The following is a 12,726-nucleotide window of genomic DNA, read 5'->3' on the forward strand; positions in this document are numbered from 1 at the left end:
AGACAGAAGGAATGGAAAAATTAGTCATGTGGGTACCATTTTTTTCAAAATTTGTATATCTTTAATAAATACATTTATACTGAAGTATCCCACTTGGGAGTTTGCCCAGTCTTAAATCACTCACAGAAAGAAACTTGTACTCTAGGGACATGGCCACCTTTTTTCATTCTTGCTGTTGAGTATGTGGATTCATAAAGAATTTAAGGACTGAAAACGACTCTTCCCATTCAGGTGTTGCCTGTCTTAGAAAGTCTGAGTTGACAGACATTCCCTTCTGTTCTTTCCCTTGCCTATATTTATACAGCAACAATGTATGTAGTTTGAAAAGTGAAGAATCAAACTAATTTTCTGCCTCTAAGATAACAACTTCAGGGCAACTTGTAAAATTTGCCTGCAAAACTAGTTGGTGTGTTACAAGAGTAGTTTTATTGTAAGACTTGTGACATCACATGCTGAGCATTGACAATGCATGAGCCATGGAAAGTTATCATGAAGTTTGGTGCTGAGTAGCTGGTGGATAACTCTACAGAGTGCAAAGTTGATGAAAGATAAGAAAAGAACTGATATCTACATTGTTTTCAGAAAAATTCTTATGTACCCTTAGGTAATTAGGAGAAGCCTGCAGGCTGAGATCATGGTATTTGGGGGCTGAAACAGATCTCTGCTCAACGTCTCATTCAGCTGGAACGTCATGTTAAGTGGCTTCAAGATAACACAAAGATTATCACATTAGAAACACAAAGTTACCTAAGACAACGGTCACTGAAAAATTCATTTTCTGTCTTTACACATTCATAAGAGTTTAATTCAAAGAAGGAGATTTAATGTCTATCTGGAGCTAATGGACGAGTGAAGACAGATTTCTTCTTAATCCCCTTGAAGGAATGAAGGTAATTTAAAGCTTAATATAACAGTGAAGATTAAGAATTTCATGAAATCCAGGTGGATAAACACTATCTATATTATATCATTAAAATGCATTCATTTCTTGAAATATGATCTAATTAGGTTTTAAAGTATAAATTAAGAATTAAATACTCTGGGTCTAGTAATTTATTTTTACCATTACTTCCTGATTCAGAAATACTATATCATATATATTCAAGTTCAAAATGTTTGTGTAGTTCAATAGCTTTAGCCCCGATCACCACTTCCATTACTTTGAGAGCCATTCAAAATGAAGTTTAACTTTGTTTAAAAGGACAACAGTTCAGAGTTGTCCAACTATCTTACTAGTGGGATGACTTCCACCGTACCTCCTTAGTTTTTAAAAGATTTATTCATTTTATGTTATTTGGGGAGTGCTTTGTATGCATGTAAGTCTGTGAACCTCATGCATGCTTCGTCCTGTGTAGGTCAGAAGAGGGCATCAGATCTTCTGGAACTCAGTAGGGGATGGTTGTAAAAGACTTAATTTACATTGGGAATTGAGCCCAGGTCCTCTGAGAGAGCAGAGCAATAAACACTCTTAACTGTTGAGCCATCGCTCCAGCCCTTAAATAGTAATTCTTTAATGTTTATTATGTTTTTATATCTGCTAGTATTCTATCAATAATAATAATTTTCAGTTATACTTGACCTAGATCAGTCTATTACAAAAGGTGATAAAGAAAAGTATTACACATGGCTATTTTCTAGGTCTGGACTATGGGTCATTAAGACTATAAGTTTTCCTTTACCACGTGTAAAGATGCACTGGAAGAGGTGCTTTTAATTTGCTACATATACCTAAAAATTACCTTAGAAAAATATGTTTAAATCTACTTGTATTCCTAAAATATTTTAATTTATTCTTTGGAAATTTTATAGACATATATATATATATATATATATATAAACATACATATATATGTATATATAATGTACTTGGATTCCATCTACCCATATTGATGTGGTGAACTCCTCTCAAATTTACGAGCCATTTTACCTTTTAATTTATTGCACGTATGACTCAATTTGTGTTGTCCATAAGTACAGGGCTACAGGATTATTTACTGAAGCATGTGGAAATTACTGAGAGCTAATCCCTAAATAAACTGTCTCTCCCTCTTTCCAGAAGCCAGCAACTGCCTGTAGCTCCTCAGCAGGGGACCCCCTTCCCTCTCTATCTCAGTCTTGTGCTGGGACACAATTTTTGTGAGGTCATTAATGTAACAACCCTTTCAAGTCTAGAGGTCACCAGTCCCAGCACTAGTCCCCTGGTGTCTGGCTCCTATTACTTTCCTATCTCCTTCTGGATGATGTCCTCTGAGATTTTGGGAGCTACAGATATAATGAAGTTTTAAAATTCAGGGCTGAGCACACGACCATCATGTATTTTCTGCACTTTAAGCAGTTGTGAGTCTGCATTTATCGGTGTCCACTGTGAGTGAACTATCTCTGATGAGCATAGACAGATGTGTTCATCTGTAAGTATAGAAATGACATATGTACAGTGCAATTTCAAACTATGTCTAATTAACAGAAAAATCGTTCTAGGTTCTCCCGTGGGGCCTAAGACATCCTAGGTGCAGGTTCTTAAACAGGTTTACAATACCATGTATGAGTGCCACCATAAGGAAGAGACTCTGAGTCAAATTAAAAAGTGGGTTGAAGAAATGTGTGTATCTTGTCAGCTCAGTCAGTATTGTAGCTTTTAGGTTCATTGCTGGGTAAAACTGCTCATTACTTCTCTTCCCTAGCTTTCCAAAACTAGCCTCTATGTAGGAGATTGATTTCTGCAAGTCCTGAGATATAAGTATGGTGTGTGTGACAACAGGACCTCACCATCAATTTCTGGTGGCTCACCAAGAACAATGGTACTGGCATATTGAGCCAACTTCTCTTTTGTAAAAAAAAAATTTATTTATTTTATATGTATGCATGTGTACTGTATGTGTACAAGATGCCTTCAGGGGCCAGTGGAGTCCATAAGAACATTTGGACCTGGAACTATAAACCACTGTGAAATTCCACACGAAAGCTGGGAGTTGAGCTTGTGTTTCCTTGAAGAGCAGCTTGTACTCTGAACATGCGTCTCATCACTAGCATCGTCTCTCCAGTCACAATCTCCTCTTCCGAAAAGAAATTATACCTAAGGGGATATTAAAATTCCCATTAAAAGTCAAAATTAGGTGTGGTTAAAATTAAAGGAGAGTAGGCACAAGGCCTGTCGTTGGATAAGGAAGGAAGGATAGGCAGGAACAAAATCTTAGAAAGGAGAGAGAAGAAGCCAGGGGAGGATGCAAGATGGAGAAAGAGGAGTATGATCCTCTCTGTGTCTCTACATAGTTATAGGTTGTTATGAACATTTTACAAAGGGTGGATTTGTACAGGATATCTTGTCTAGGTGAGCAAATGATATAATATCATTTGGCTCTTAGTTTATGGTGTGGGCATTTTTTGGAGTGTAAAATTTGCTGAAAAAAATAAAGCCATTGTTAAATTACAAGTTTCTGGAGGTTTGAATTTGTCAGGCTGTTTGGAGTGTGGGCAGAGTTTGTGGGTGGCCCTCTGCCGGGAGAGAGACTAACCAGAGAGTGACTGCTGATGGGATAAATATTGTGTTAGTTCTATATGGCCCACTAGTGCGGGAGCTAACCAGGAAGAGACCACCTGGGTCAGGGAGTACCTGAGGATAGCACTGCATAGAGCCATGCTGGAACTGGCTGCTGTCTTATTAACATTTACTACAACAATTAGGCAAGCTGTTTTTAATTATTCTTATAAGCCTGTCTTTTGCTTATGATGTAGCTTACAAAGTTTCCACATGGGGACTTTTGCACATTATTAATTCTGATTGATTGATTGATTCAACCTCCTGTCTCTGTACCTTTCTATTTTCTCTATAGTCTTCCTCCATCTCTTCCCTCAAATTGCCCCCTGTCACTGTTGTCCCTTTCTTGTTTCTGACTTCTACATGCATCTCTTCCCACATGGATATACATATTTAGTTGTCAGAGGCTAGAATCCAGACACAAGAGATATTTGTCTATGATTATCTAATTGGCTTGATGAAGGAAAGACTATTTAGTTGTTTCATTTTTTGTAGAACTGGGCATTGAACAGAGTACCACACAGAGCAGGCAAGTGTTCTAACACTGCGTTATGCATACCACTTAATGAAGTAAATCGTTTTACAATAAAGACAACTCTTCTTTTAAACAACTCTTTCAATGGTATATAGATTTGTAGGTTTTAATACCTTTCCCACCAATATTTATACACTTTCTTGGATAGTGCTATTCCAAATTACATTCATTATGTCATTTTTGAGTTTACTGAAAATTTGTGAAGATAGAAAATATGTCTTATTTATCCTGCTACCTGTCACATATAACATAACCCTCAAAGCTTAGCTTATTTATGCAGTCTAATATCTAAGTGTATGAATAATGAATTTTTATATTAATCATCTTCATGATATTTATAGCTTCTTAAGTTACCGTATTTTTATTTTTCAACTAGAAATAGTTCCATATTTTCTAATTCAACTATAATTATTTAAATATGAAAGATAGACTAAGTTATATCTAAAAGTTATTTATTTGATATCCAAATGAAACATAAAATACAAGTTTATATTGTCTAAGAAGTTTATGGACTTGGGGAATTATTAGATAACCATAATGTTTAGTAAGACAAATGTAAATTATGAAGCTTTTTAAACATGTAGATCTAGGGAAGTAGGAAATAGAATCAATTATGTTTCTTAATCAGAAGTTTAGATTTTAGAACAAATGACTCTCAGATTATAAGAAACAATTAAATGTCAAGACACATCAGTTAAGAGACTATAAATATAAGTAAATATGAGCAACAAAGTGGAAGTTTAAAGTAGAGAGCTATAAATATTCATTACAAAATATTGATAAGGCAGTACACTGGCTAAGGAGACATTGAACTAAAATTATTGCATTCATTTGGATGACAAAATGGTGGCAATATCTTGAAAAATAGATAAGAGACTGGATTAGAAAATTTAAAATGTTTGGAGCTCAATACACTTGACACAGCAATATAAACCTAGAGAGCAATGTGACCTTGACGTCTCTAAAATGCTGCCCGTTTATGAATTTGGACAATTATACAAAGCTGCTATTTCATATATTCATATATGCTAGTGACTGTGCTCAGCAGTACAGGAGCTGTTTTTTATAAGACAGAAGAACAGAGATACACTGAATCCAACCACCTAAAAGTAACCATTCTGTGAAGAAGTCAGAGAACCAAGGTGTGGCCTGAGATTCAGGGTTAGTGGCTTTCAAGGAAGAAGTGGTTAATGGCATGCGGAAACCCAGTCCCATCCATAAAATGTTGATGGTTTACTTTGCAGTGATTTAATGAGCCAGTTTACAAACATAATCACTGAAAACCTTGCAATGCACTTAAATTACATAAACTCCTAAATATGTAATATTTCTTAAAAACAAAGCTAACAAAAACACAACCATTATTACTTTCCAAGTCTTTTACTATCAATAAGTGTTATCCAGAATTCTGAGACATTAATATCTATTCTATATTATGGGTAAAAACTGGATAATGATGCAGTATTTAATCTCTAACATGCCTCCAAAGAATAGCACCTTATCAAAGGTGAAAACAGCATTTTTTCCTTTCTTTTTCATTTTTTCTTTTGTCAAATCAGATACTTTCGTTTTCAAATACTGAAAGAACATTTTTCAATATTTTATCGTCTTTATCTATAATGCCTGTACACAACACACCATTATTTTTAAGTTTAATATATATTGCTAATCTTCTATATCAGCATCTTTTTGTACATATGAGAGAAAAAGACTTTTTTTAAATTGAACAACTTTATTTTAAAAAACAAAGATAAATGTATTTAAGCATTTTTGCATAAAAGTATATGAATATATTTTTGTCAGTACTTGATTTTTTTTTAAAGGTTTGATAGTGTGCATTAAAATCTTACTAGTTACAATGAGCATAAAGTACATGTAAAACAAGATGTAACCTGGAAATAGTCGAATTTTTCTTGGTGTGTAAAGATTAAGCATATGGTTTTCATTTTTATTTGGTCTTTGTTTTTCTTGAACTTCATATAGTCTGTGAGTTGTTTCTGGGGTTTTCAGAGCTTTTTGTGGTTAGTATCCAGTTACCAGTGACTACATATTATGTTTGTTCTTTTGTGACTGGGTTACCTCACTCAGGATGATATTATCTAGATGCATCCATTTTCTTAAAAATTTCATAAGGTCATTTTCTTTGATAGCTGAGTAGTACTCCAATTTGTAAATATACCACAAATTTTGTATTCATTCATCTACTGAAGGAAATCTGGGTTCTTTCTAGCTTCTGGCTGTTATAAATAGGGCTGCTATGAACACTGTGGTGCATGTGTCTTTGTTGTATGTTGGAGCGTCTCTGGGGTATATGCCCAGAAGTGGAATAACTGGGTCTTCAGGTAGAACTATGTCCAATTTTCTGAGGAACCACTGGACTGCTTTCCAGAGTGGTTGTACCAGTTTACAACCCCACCAAAAGTGGAGAATTGTTCTTCTTTCTCTGCATGCTCACCAGCATCTGCTGTCATCTGTATTTTTGTAATTAATTAATTAGTTTTGTTTTTCAAGACAAGGTCTCTTCATGTCACTTTGGCTATCCTGGAACCTGCTCTGTAGACCAGGATGGCCTCAAAGTCATGGAGATCCTCCTGCCTCTGCCTCTATTGCACAGCATTTTTAAAAGATTTATTTATTTATTATATATAAGTACACTGTAACTGTCTTCAGACACACCAGACTAGTGAATCAGATCCCATCACAGATGGTTGTGAACCACCATGTGCTTGCTGATATTTGAACTCAGGACCTCTGGAAGAGCAGTCAGTGCTCTTAACCACTGAGCCATCTCTCCAGCCCTCATCTGTATTTTTTATCTAGTTTCACTGTGTCCTTGTTCAGTCTTTGTTTCCATGATCTGTCCATTGATGAGAGTGGGGTGTTGAAGTCTCCCACTATTGTGTGGGGTGCAATGTATTTTTTGAGCTTTAGTAGGGTTTCTTTTATGAATATGGGTGCTCTTGTATTTGGAGCATAGATGTTAAGGATTGAGAGTTCCTCCTGACAAATTTTCCCTGTAATGAGTAAAAAGTGTCCTTCCTTATCTTTGTTGAAAATCTACTTTATTCAATATTAGCATGGCCACTCCAGCTTGCTTCTTGGGGCCATTTGCTTGGAAGGTGTTTTCCCAACCTTTTACTCTGATATAGTGTCTGTCTTTGTCTCTAAGATGAGTTTCCTGTATGCAGCAAAATGTTGGATTCTGTTTATGTATCCTTCTGATAGCCTATGTCTTTTTATTGGGGAACTGAGTCTATTTATATTAATAGTTATTAAGGAAAAGTGGTTGCTGTTTTCTGCTATTTTTGCTTTTAGAGGTAAAATTGTGCCTGTGTGTCTTCCTTCTCTTGGTTTTCTTGCTTAGGTATTTTCTTGTTCTTACTAGGATGTAGTTTTCCTCATTGTATTGGGTTTTCCACCTATAATTCGTTGTAATGCTGGGTTTGTGGTCAGATATTGTGTAAATTTAGTTTTCCCCTGGAATATCTTGGTCTCTTCATCTATGGAGATTGAGAGTTTTGTTGGGTATAGCAGCTTGGGCTGACACTTGTGCTCTCTTAGGTTCTGCATGATGTCTGTCCAGGATCTTCTAGCTTTTATAGTCTCTGTTGAGAAGTCAGGTGTGATTCTGATCGGTATGACTTTAAATATTACATGACCCTTTTCCCTTACTGCTTTTAATATTCTTTCTTTGCTTTGGGCACTTGGCATTTGACGATTATTTGTCAGGAGGAATTTCTTTTCTGGTCCACTCTATTTGGATTTCTGTAGGCTTCTTTTATGCTCGTGGTCATCTCATTCTTAAGGGTAGGGAAGTTTTCTTCTATGGCTTTGTTGAAGATATTTACTGTGCCTCTTAGTGTATATTCTTCGCCCTCTTCTGTTCCTATTATCCTTAGATTTGATCTTCTCATTGTGTTCTGGATCTCCTGTATTATTTGGGTTAGGAGCATTTTGACTTTTGCACCTTCTCTGACTGTTTTGTCTATGTTTTCCATGTTGTCTTCAGCCCCTGTGATTCCCTCTTCCATCTCTTGTAGTCTGTTGGAGATGCTTGCATCTGTGACTTCTGATTTCTTTTTTAGGTTTTCTACCTCTAGGGTTGTCACTTTTAGTGTTTTCTTTATTGTTTCCATTTCCATTTTAAATCCCTTCTTCAATTCCTTTATCTCTTTGGTTCTGTTTTCCTCTTCTTCTTTGAGTTCTTTGAGTGTTTTTCTTGTTTTTGTTTCCTCTTTAAAAGCTTCTTTTTTTTTATGCTTTTCCTCCCGTTCTTGTTTAAGGATCTCTATCATCATCTTGAAGTATGATTTTGGGCCTGAGTCTTCTTTTTCTGGAGTGTTTAGCATTCCTCTGTTTGCTGTGATGGGAGAGCTGGGTTCTGGTGTAGCCAGGTTGTCTTGGTTTCCCTGAGGTATGTTATTTTGCTTTCCTCTTGCCATCTTGTTGTCTGTGATTATAAGTGTTTTTGTCAGTGATTGGTTCCTGTTTCTCCCATGTATCTGTCCTGTGTCCCTGGATCTTCATTGTTCCCGGTGGCAAATGGCCTAAGCTTTTGGTCCACAAGCAAGGGCCTTCTGAGTGTTAACAGAGTCTGTACAGCAGAGTTCCTGCTTCCCTGAATCAATCGGGGGGTGGGCGCTGCTCTTTCTGTGTCCCAGGCCTAGCCCTCTTTGTGCCCCAGCTACTCTCAGCATGTCTCAGTCTCCCCAGGCCTGTGTCCCTGGGTCTCCACAGTTCCAGGTGGCAAATGGCCTGAGCATTTGGTCTGCATGCAATGGCCTTCTGGGTAGAAACCAAGTCCCTACAGCAGAGTTCCTGCTCCCCTGGACCAACCAAAGGGCCGCACCTACTGTGAGCCCCAGCTCCTTGTAGCTCAGTCTCGCCAGGCCCGTGTCCCTGGATCTCCACTGTTCCTGGTGGCAAATGGCCTCAGTCTTTGTTCTGCATGAGATGGCTTTCCGGGTAGATAATAAGCCCCTATTCCAGGGTTTCTGCTCCCCTGTACCAGTGGGGGTAGGGTCATGCTTTCCTTGAACTTGGCCCAGACCTCTCTTTGCCCTGGCTACTCGCTGCGCAGTCTCACTCACCAGGTCTGTGTCCCTGGATCTCCGCTATTCCCTGTGGCAAATTGCCTGAACATTTTCGATATACCCTTTGAAATCAGCAATGTTGGGATCATTTAGTCCACAAAAGTTTCAATTATTATAAATAAGGTTTGGTTTTAATTCTGTTACTTTTTACTGCACAAGACTAGCAAACGGAATCTCTGAGGGCAAATCAGCCTACCTTCAAATCCTGGTTTAGTTTTTTGAGATACAGCTTTGCTCTGAAGCCCAGGCTAGCTTAGAACACAGTATGTAGCTCAGGCTGGATTTGAATTCATGTTTTTTCAGTCTCAGCTTCCTGAGTGCTGGTATTCTAAACTACAGAGATATGCCAGCAAGCCTGTTCTGCTGTTTCTTTTTTGCACTCATGGTTTGTTGGAATAGAGAATTTCTCATTTCTTCATATAGGTTTACAGATATTTATATAGTACAGTGGCAGCAAGGGGTCACTCTAGTAGAGACAATATAGTCTATAATGCTCATTATCTTCTCATACAAAAGGTTTATTCTTGTTATCTATCAAAAGAAATTGTTATGGTGAACATTAGTATTGCATAGTAAACTTAACATTGCTGTTGTCAGTCCAGATGTTACATGTGAAAATTGCAGATGGTTGAGAAATGTTTCCTTACATCAGAAAAATCACAGTGGCTGATTCAGCAAAAAAGGTAATTACACCTCTGATACAGGTGTTACATTCCAACATCTGTCTTTGGGTTGTTATTCTCCTCAATAACATAAACAAAATGTTCACCATTATCTACATAAGTATTGTACTTTTTGTCAATTACAAATACATTTTTATTTTTAAATATTAGTTCTGACAGGCCCAAGTGTTCTGAAAAATCAATACCAGTTTTCTGTGAGAATTTGAAGGGCGTGTTGAATTTCCCATGGTGAGTGCTAGGTATTTTATTATTGCTTGTATGTTGAAGGCTACAGACATTTACATCAGTAAACATCCTCTCAGTCTATGGTCCTACTTTACACTGACTGTGCTGTTTGTTATTTACCAGAACTCATAGCAATAGTGGCTCTGGTACTCCAGTTCCAGGTGAAATTAAAACAAGTTGTGGCCAGTAATTCCTCTGTGTTCAGACTATACTGCAAGATGTGCAGAGATGATGTGCAAATATTACATCATTTCATAGAAGGGACTTGAGCATTCATGGCTGTGGTATCCCAGGAGGGGTTCTGGATGAAATGCCTCAAGATGCTATACTTTGAAAGATTAGATCAGAGTCACTGCACATTTCATTGTTTATAATATCATATAGAATGTAAGCTATAGCAAGTAACTACACAAGAAAATTAACTTTAAATTATATAGACCATGAAGATGATGAAAGTGAAAGTGACTCAAACTTCTTACTCAGAGTATTCCTGAAGGCTGTCTGAGAAAATGCAATTCCAGCTGACACACAGTCTTGGGACTGGGACGCAGGGCTTGGCAACTGCAAAGTCTATACAAATATCCTGAGGACTTATTTTTTAATTTAATACCCTGCAATAAAAAGGAAACCACTTTCAATTGCTTCACTAATTATAAAAGAAACTAAGTTTTAAATAATATTACATTGGATATAGGCAGTTGCCTTCCTCTGAAAAAGCTCAAAGTTAATCACGTGTGGAAGTTAATTTCCCAAGTTTCCTTTTAAAAGTAGTGTGGAATTTTCTGAATGTTTACACATGACCTTCATTAAGGCTAAGAATTTCTTCATTTAGATTTTGGCTTCACATGATGTTAAGACAGGTTGTTTCCCAGAACTTTATGTCAAAGAGTGATAATTCCTTCTCTTTCTTCTCAATGTGTTCCTGAGTCTCTAAGCCATCCTTGGGAGCAGGCAGGAAGTCATTCACACTCTTACCTCACTTAGATTTGTTTTTTCTTACTCCATCAGTCCTTCACAGTCAGTAGGTCAAATGGCTTGCTCTTCACTTTCCTAAAACAACTGGATTAATTCATTATTACTGTGGATATCTATCTTTTGAGGAAAAAAAGGATTTGCATATTCTAAAAATTCCCTTTGTTACAGGATTTCTTTTTAGGCAAAAACACTGTCAGTTATAAGCTGTTTGAGTATTCAAAATTTGAGTTATAGTTTGTGAACATTTGGAAGAATCCGCTGAAATCTCTGGTTGCTTCTCTCTTCCCTACACTGATTCTTTATTAAGCTTTGTTGTTTTTCTTTTTGGGGGGCCTTAACATGATCTCTTCTCCACTTTAGGCATCTAAAAGTTAGTCATTGGCCGTATGCTGAAAACTATCAGCAACAAGGACAACAAAAGATTCGAGGAGATAGAAAAAGAAGGATTAAAGTTTTTGATTTTTAACTTTAAAAGCTTTATGTTTCAGATAGGATGTGTTGCAGGGAATACCTATTGTCTGGTTTTGAGCTCTCCTTGCTTCTACCCAGATAACTTCTAGATCATAACGCTGAGGACAGAAGGGAGATGGTCACCAAGAGTTGGGTGTCAACGTTACTTCTTTTGTTCTGCTTTTGTTTTATGTCTTTCTTTCTTTCTTTCTTTCTTTCTTTCTTTCTTTCTTTCTTCCTTTCTTTCTTTGTTTCTTTCTTTCTTTCTTTCTTTCTTTGTTTCTTTCTTTCTTTCTTTCTTTCTTTCTTTCTTTCTTTCACAACAGTTGAAGGGGACATTGGTAAAAAATTACAGACATTGCAATATCCTGAAAGTGAGAAGGCTGGCTTTGAGATTCTTAAGATTTGACTCTTGTAGATCTGTGCCCCAAAGCTAAGGCTGTACCACAGCCTTCCTTAAATGAATTCCACTTGGAGAGAGCCGTTACTCCTGAGCTCACAGGTGAGATGACCACTTTTCTTCCAATAACTGTCCAAAGAGAGACTTGCAAGGAGCTCACAGGGCACAGGAACCAGGAAACAGCTATGGATAGGATTCTTCCAGTTTCCATCAGTGCCCTGGAGCTAAGCCTATGAAAAAGCTCTCCATACCCAAATCCATCCCCTAGGAGTGCTGACACACCTAAGAACACAGACTCACAGCCCCACAGGAGGGGTAAGATTCAGTCAGAGACAGCAAGACCCAACTAACACCAGAGATAATGAGATGATGAGAAGAAAGAAGAACATAGACAACAGAAACAAAAGCTACTTGGCATCATCAAAATCCAGTTTTCTTATCACAGAATTTCTGGATACCCCAACACATGGGAAAAGCAAGATTCTGGTTTAAAATCATGTTTCATGATGATAATAAAGTACTTTAAAGGGAACATAAATAACACCCTTAAAGAAAACAGGAGAACACAGGTAAACAAGTAGCCCTTAAAGAGAAAACACAAAAATCCCTTTTAAAATTATAGCAAAACACAACTAAAAAGATGAAGGAATTGAAAAAACCATCTAGGATCTAAAAATGGAACTAGAAACAATGAAGGAAGCACAGAGAGAGACAAACCTGAAGTTAAAAAAAAACCTAAAAAAGAGATTAGGAGACATAGATGCAAGCATCACCAACAGAACATAAGAGATAGAAGAAAGAAACTCAGGGGCAGAAGATACCAAGGAAAG

The 12,726-nt window shown here is 37.0% G+C and overlaps 1 pseudogene across 1 annotated transcript in view; it reads right to left on the reverse strand.

The window, feature by feature from the left end:
• Nucleotides 1-2,931: 2,931 nt before the first annotated feature.
• LOC308422635 (aspartate aminotransferase, mitochondrial-like) overlaps nt 2,932-12,726 on the reverse strand; it is a 105,855-nt pseudogene continuing 96,060 nt past the window's right edge. The window contains exon 7 of the transcript in view: nt 2,932-3,073. The product of the transcript in view is annotated as an aspartate aminotransferase, mitochondrial-like (transcript). The remainder of the gene's footprint in view (nt 3,074-12,726) is intronic.

The sequence above is a fragment of the Micromys minutus genome, assembly GCF_963924665.1.
Source record: "Micromys minutus genome assembly, chromosome: 7".
In the NCBI taxonomy this organism is placed as follows: Eukaryota; Metazoa; Chordata; class Mammalia; order Rodentia; family Muridae; genus Micromys; species Micromys minutus.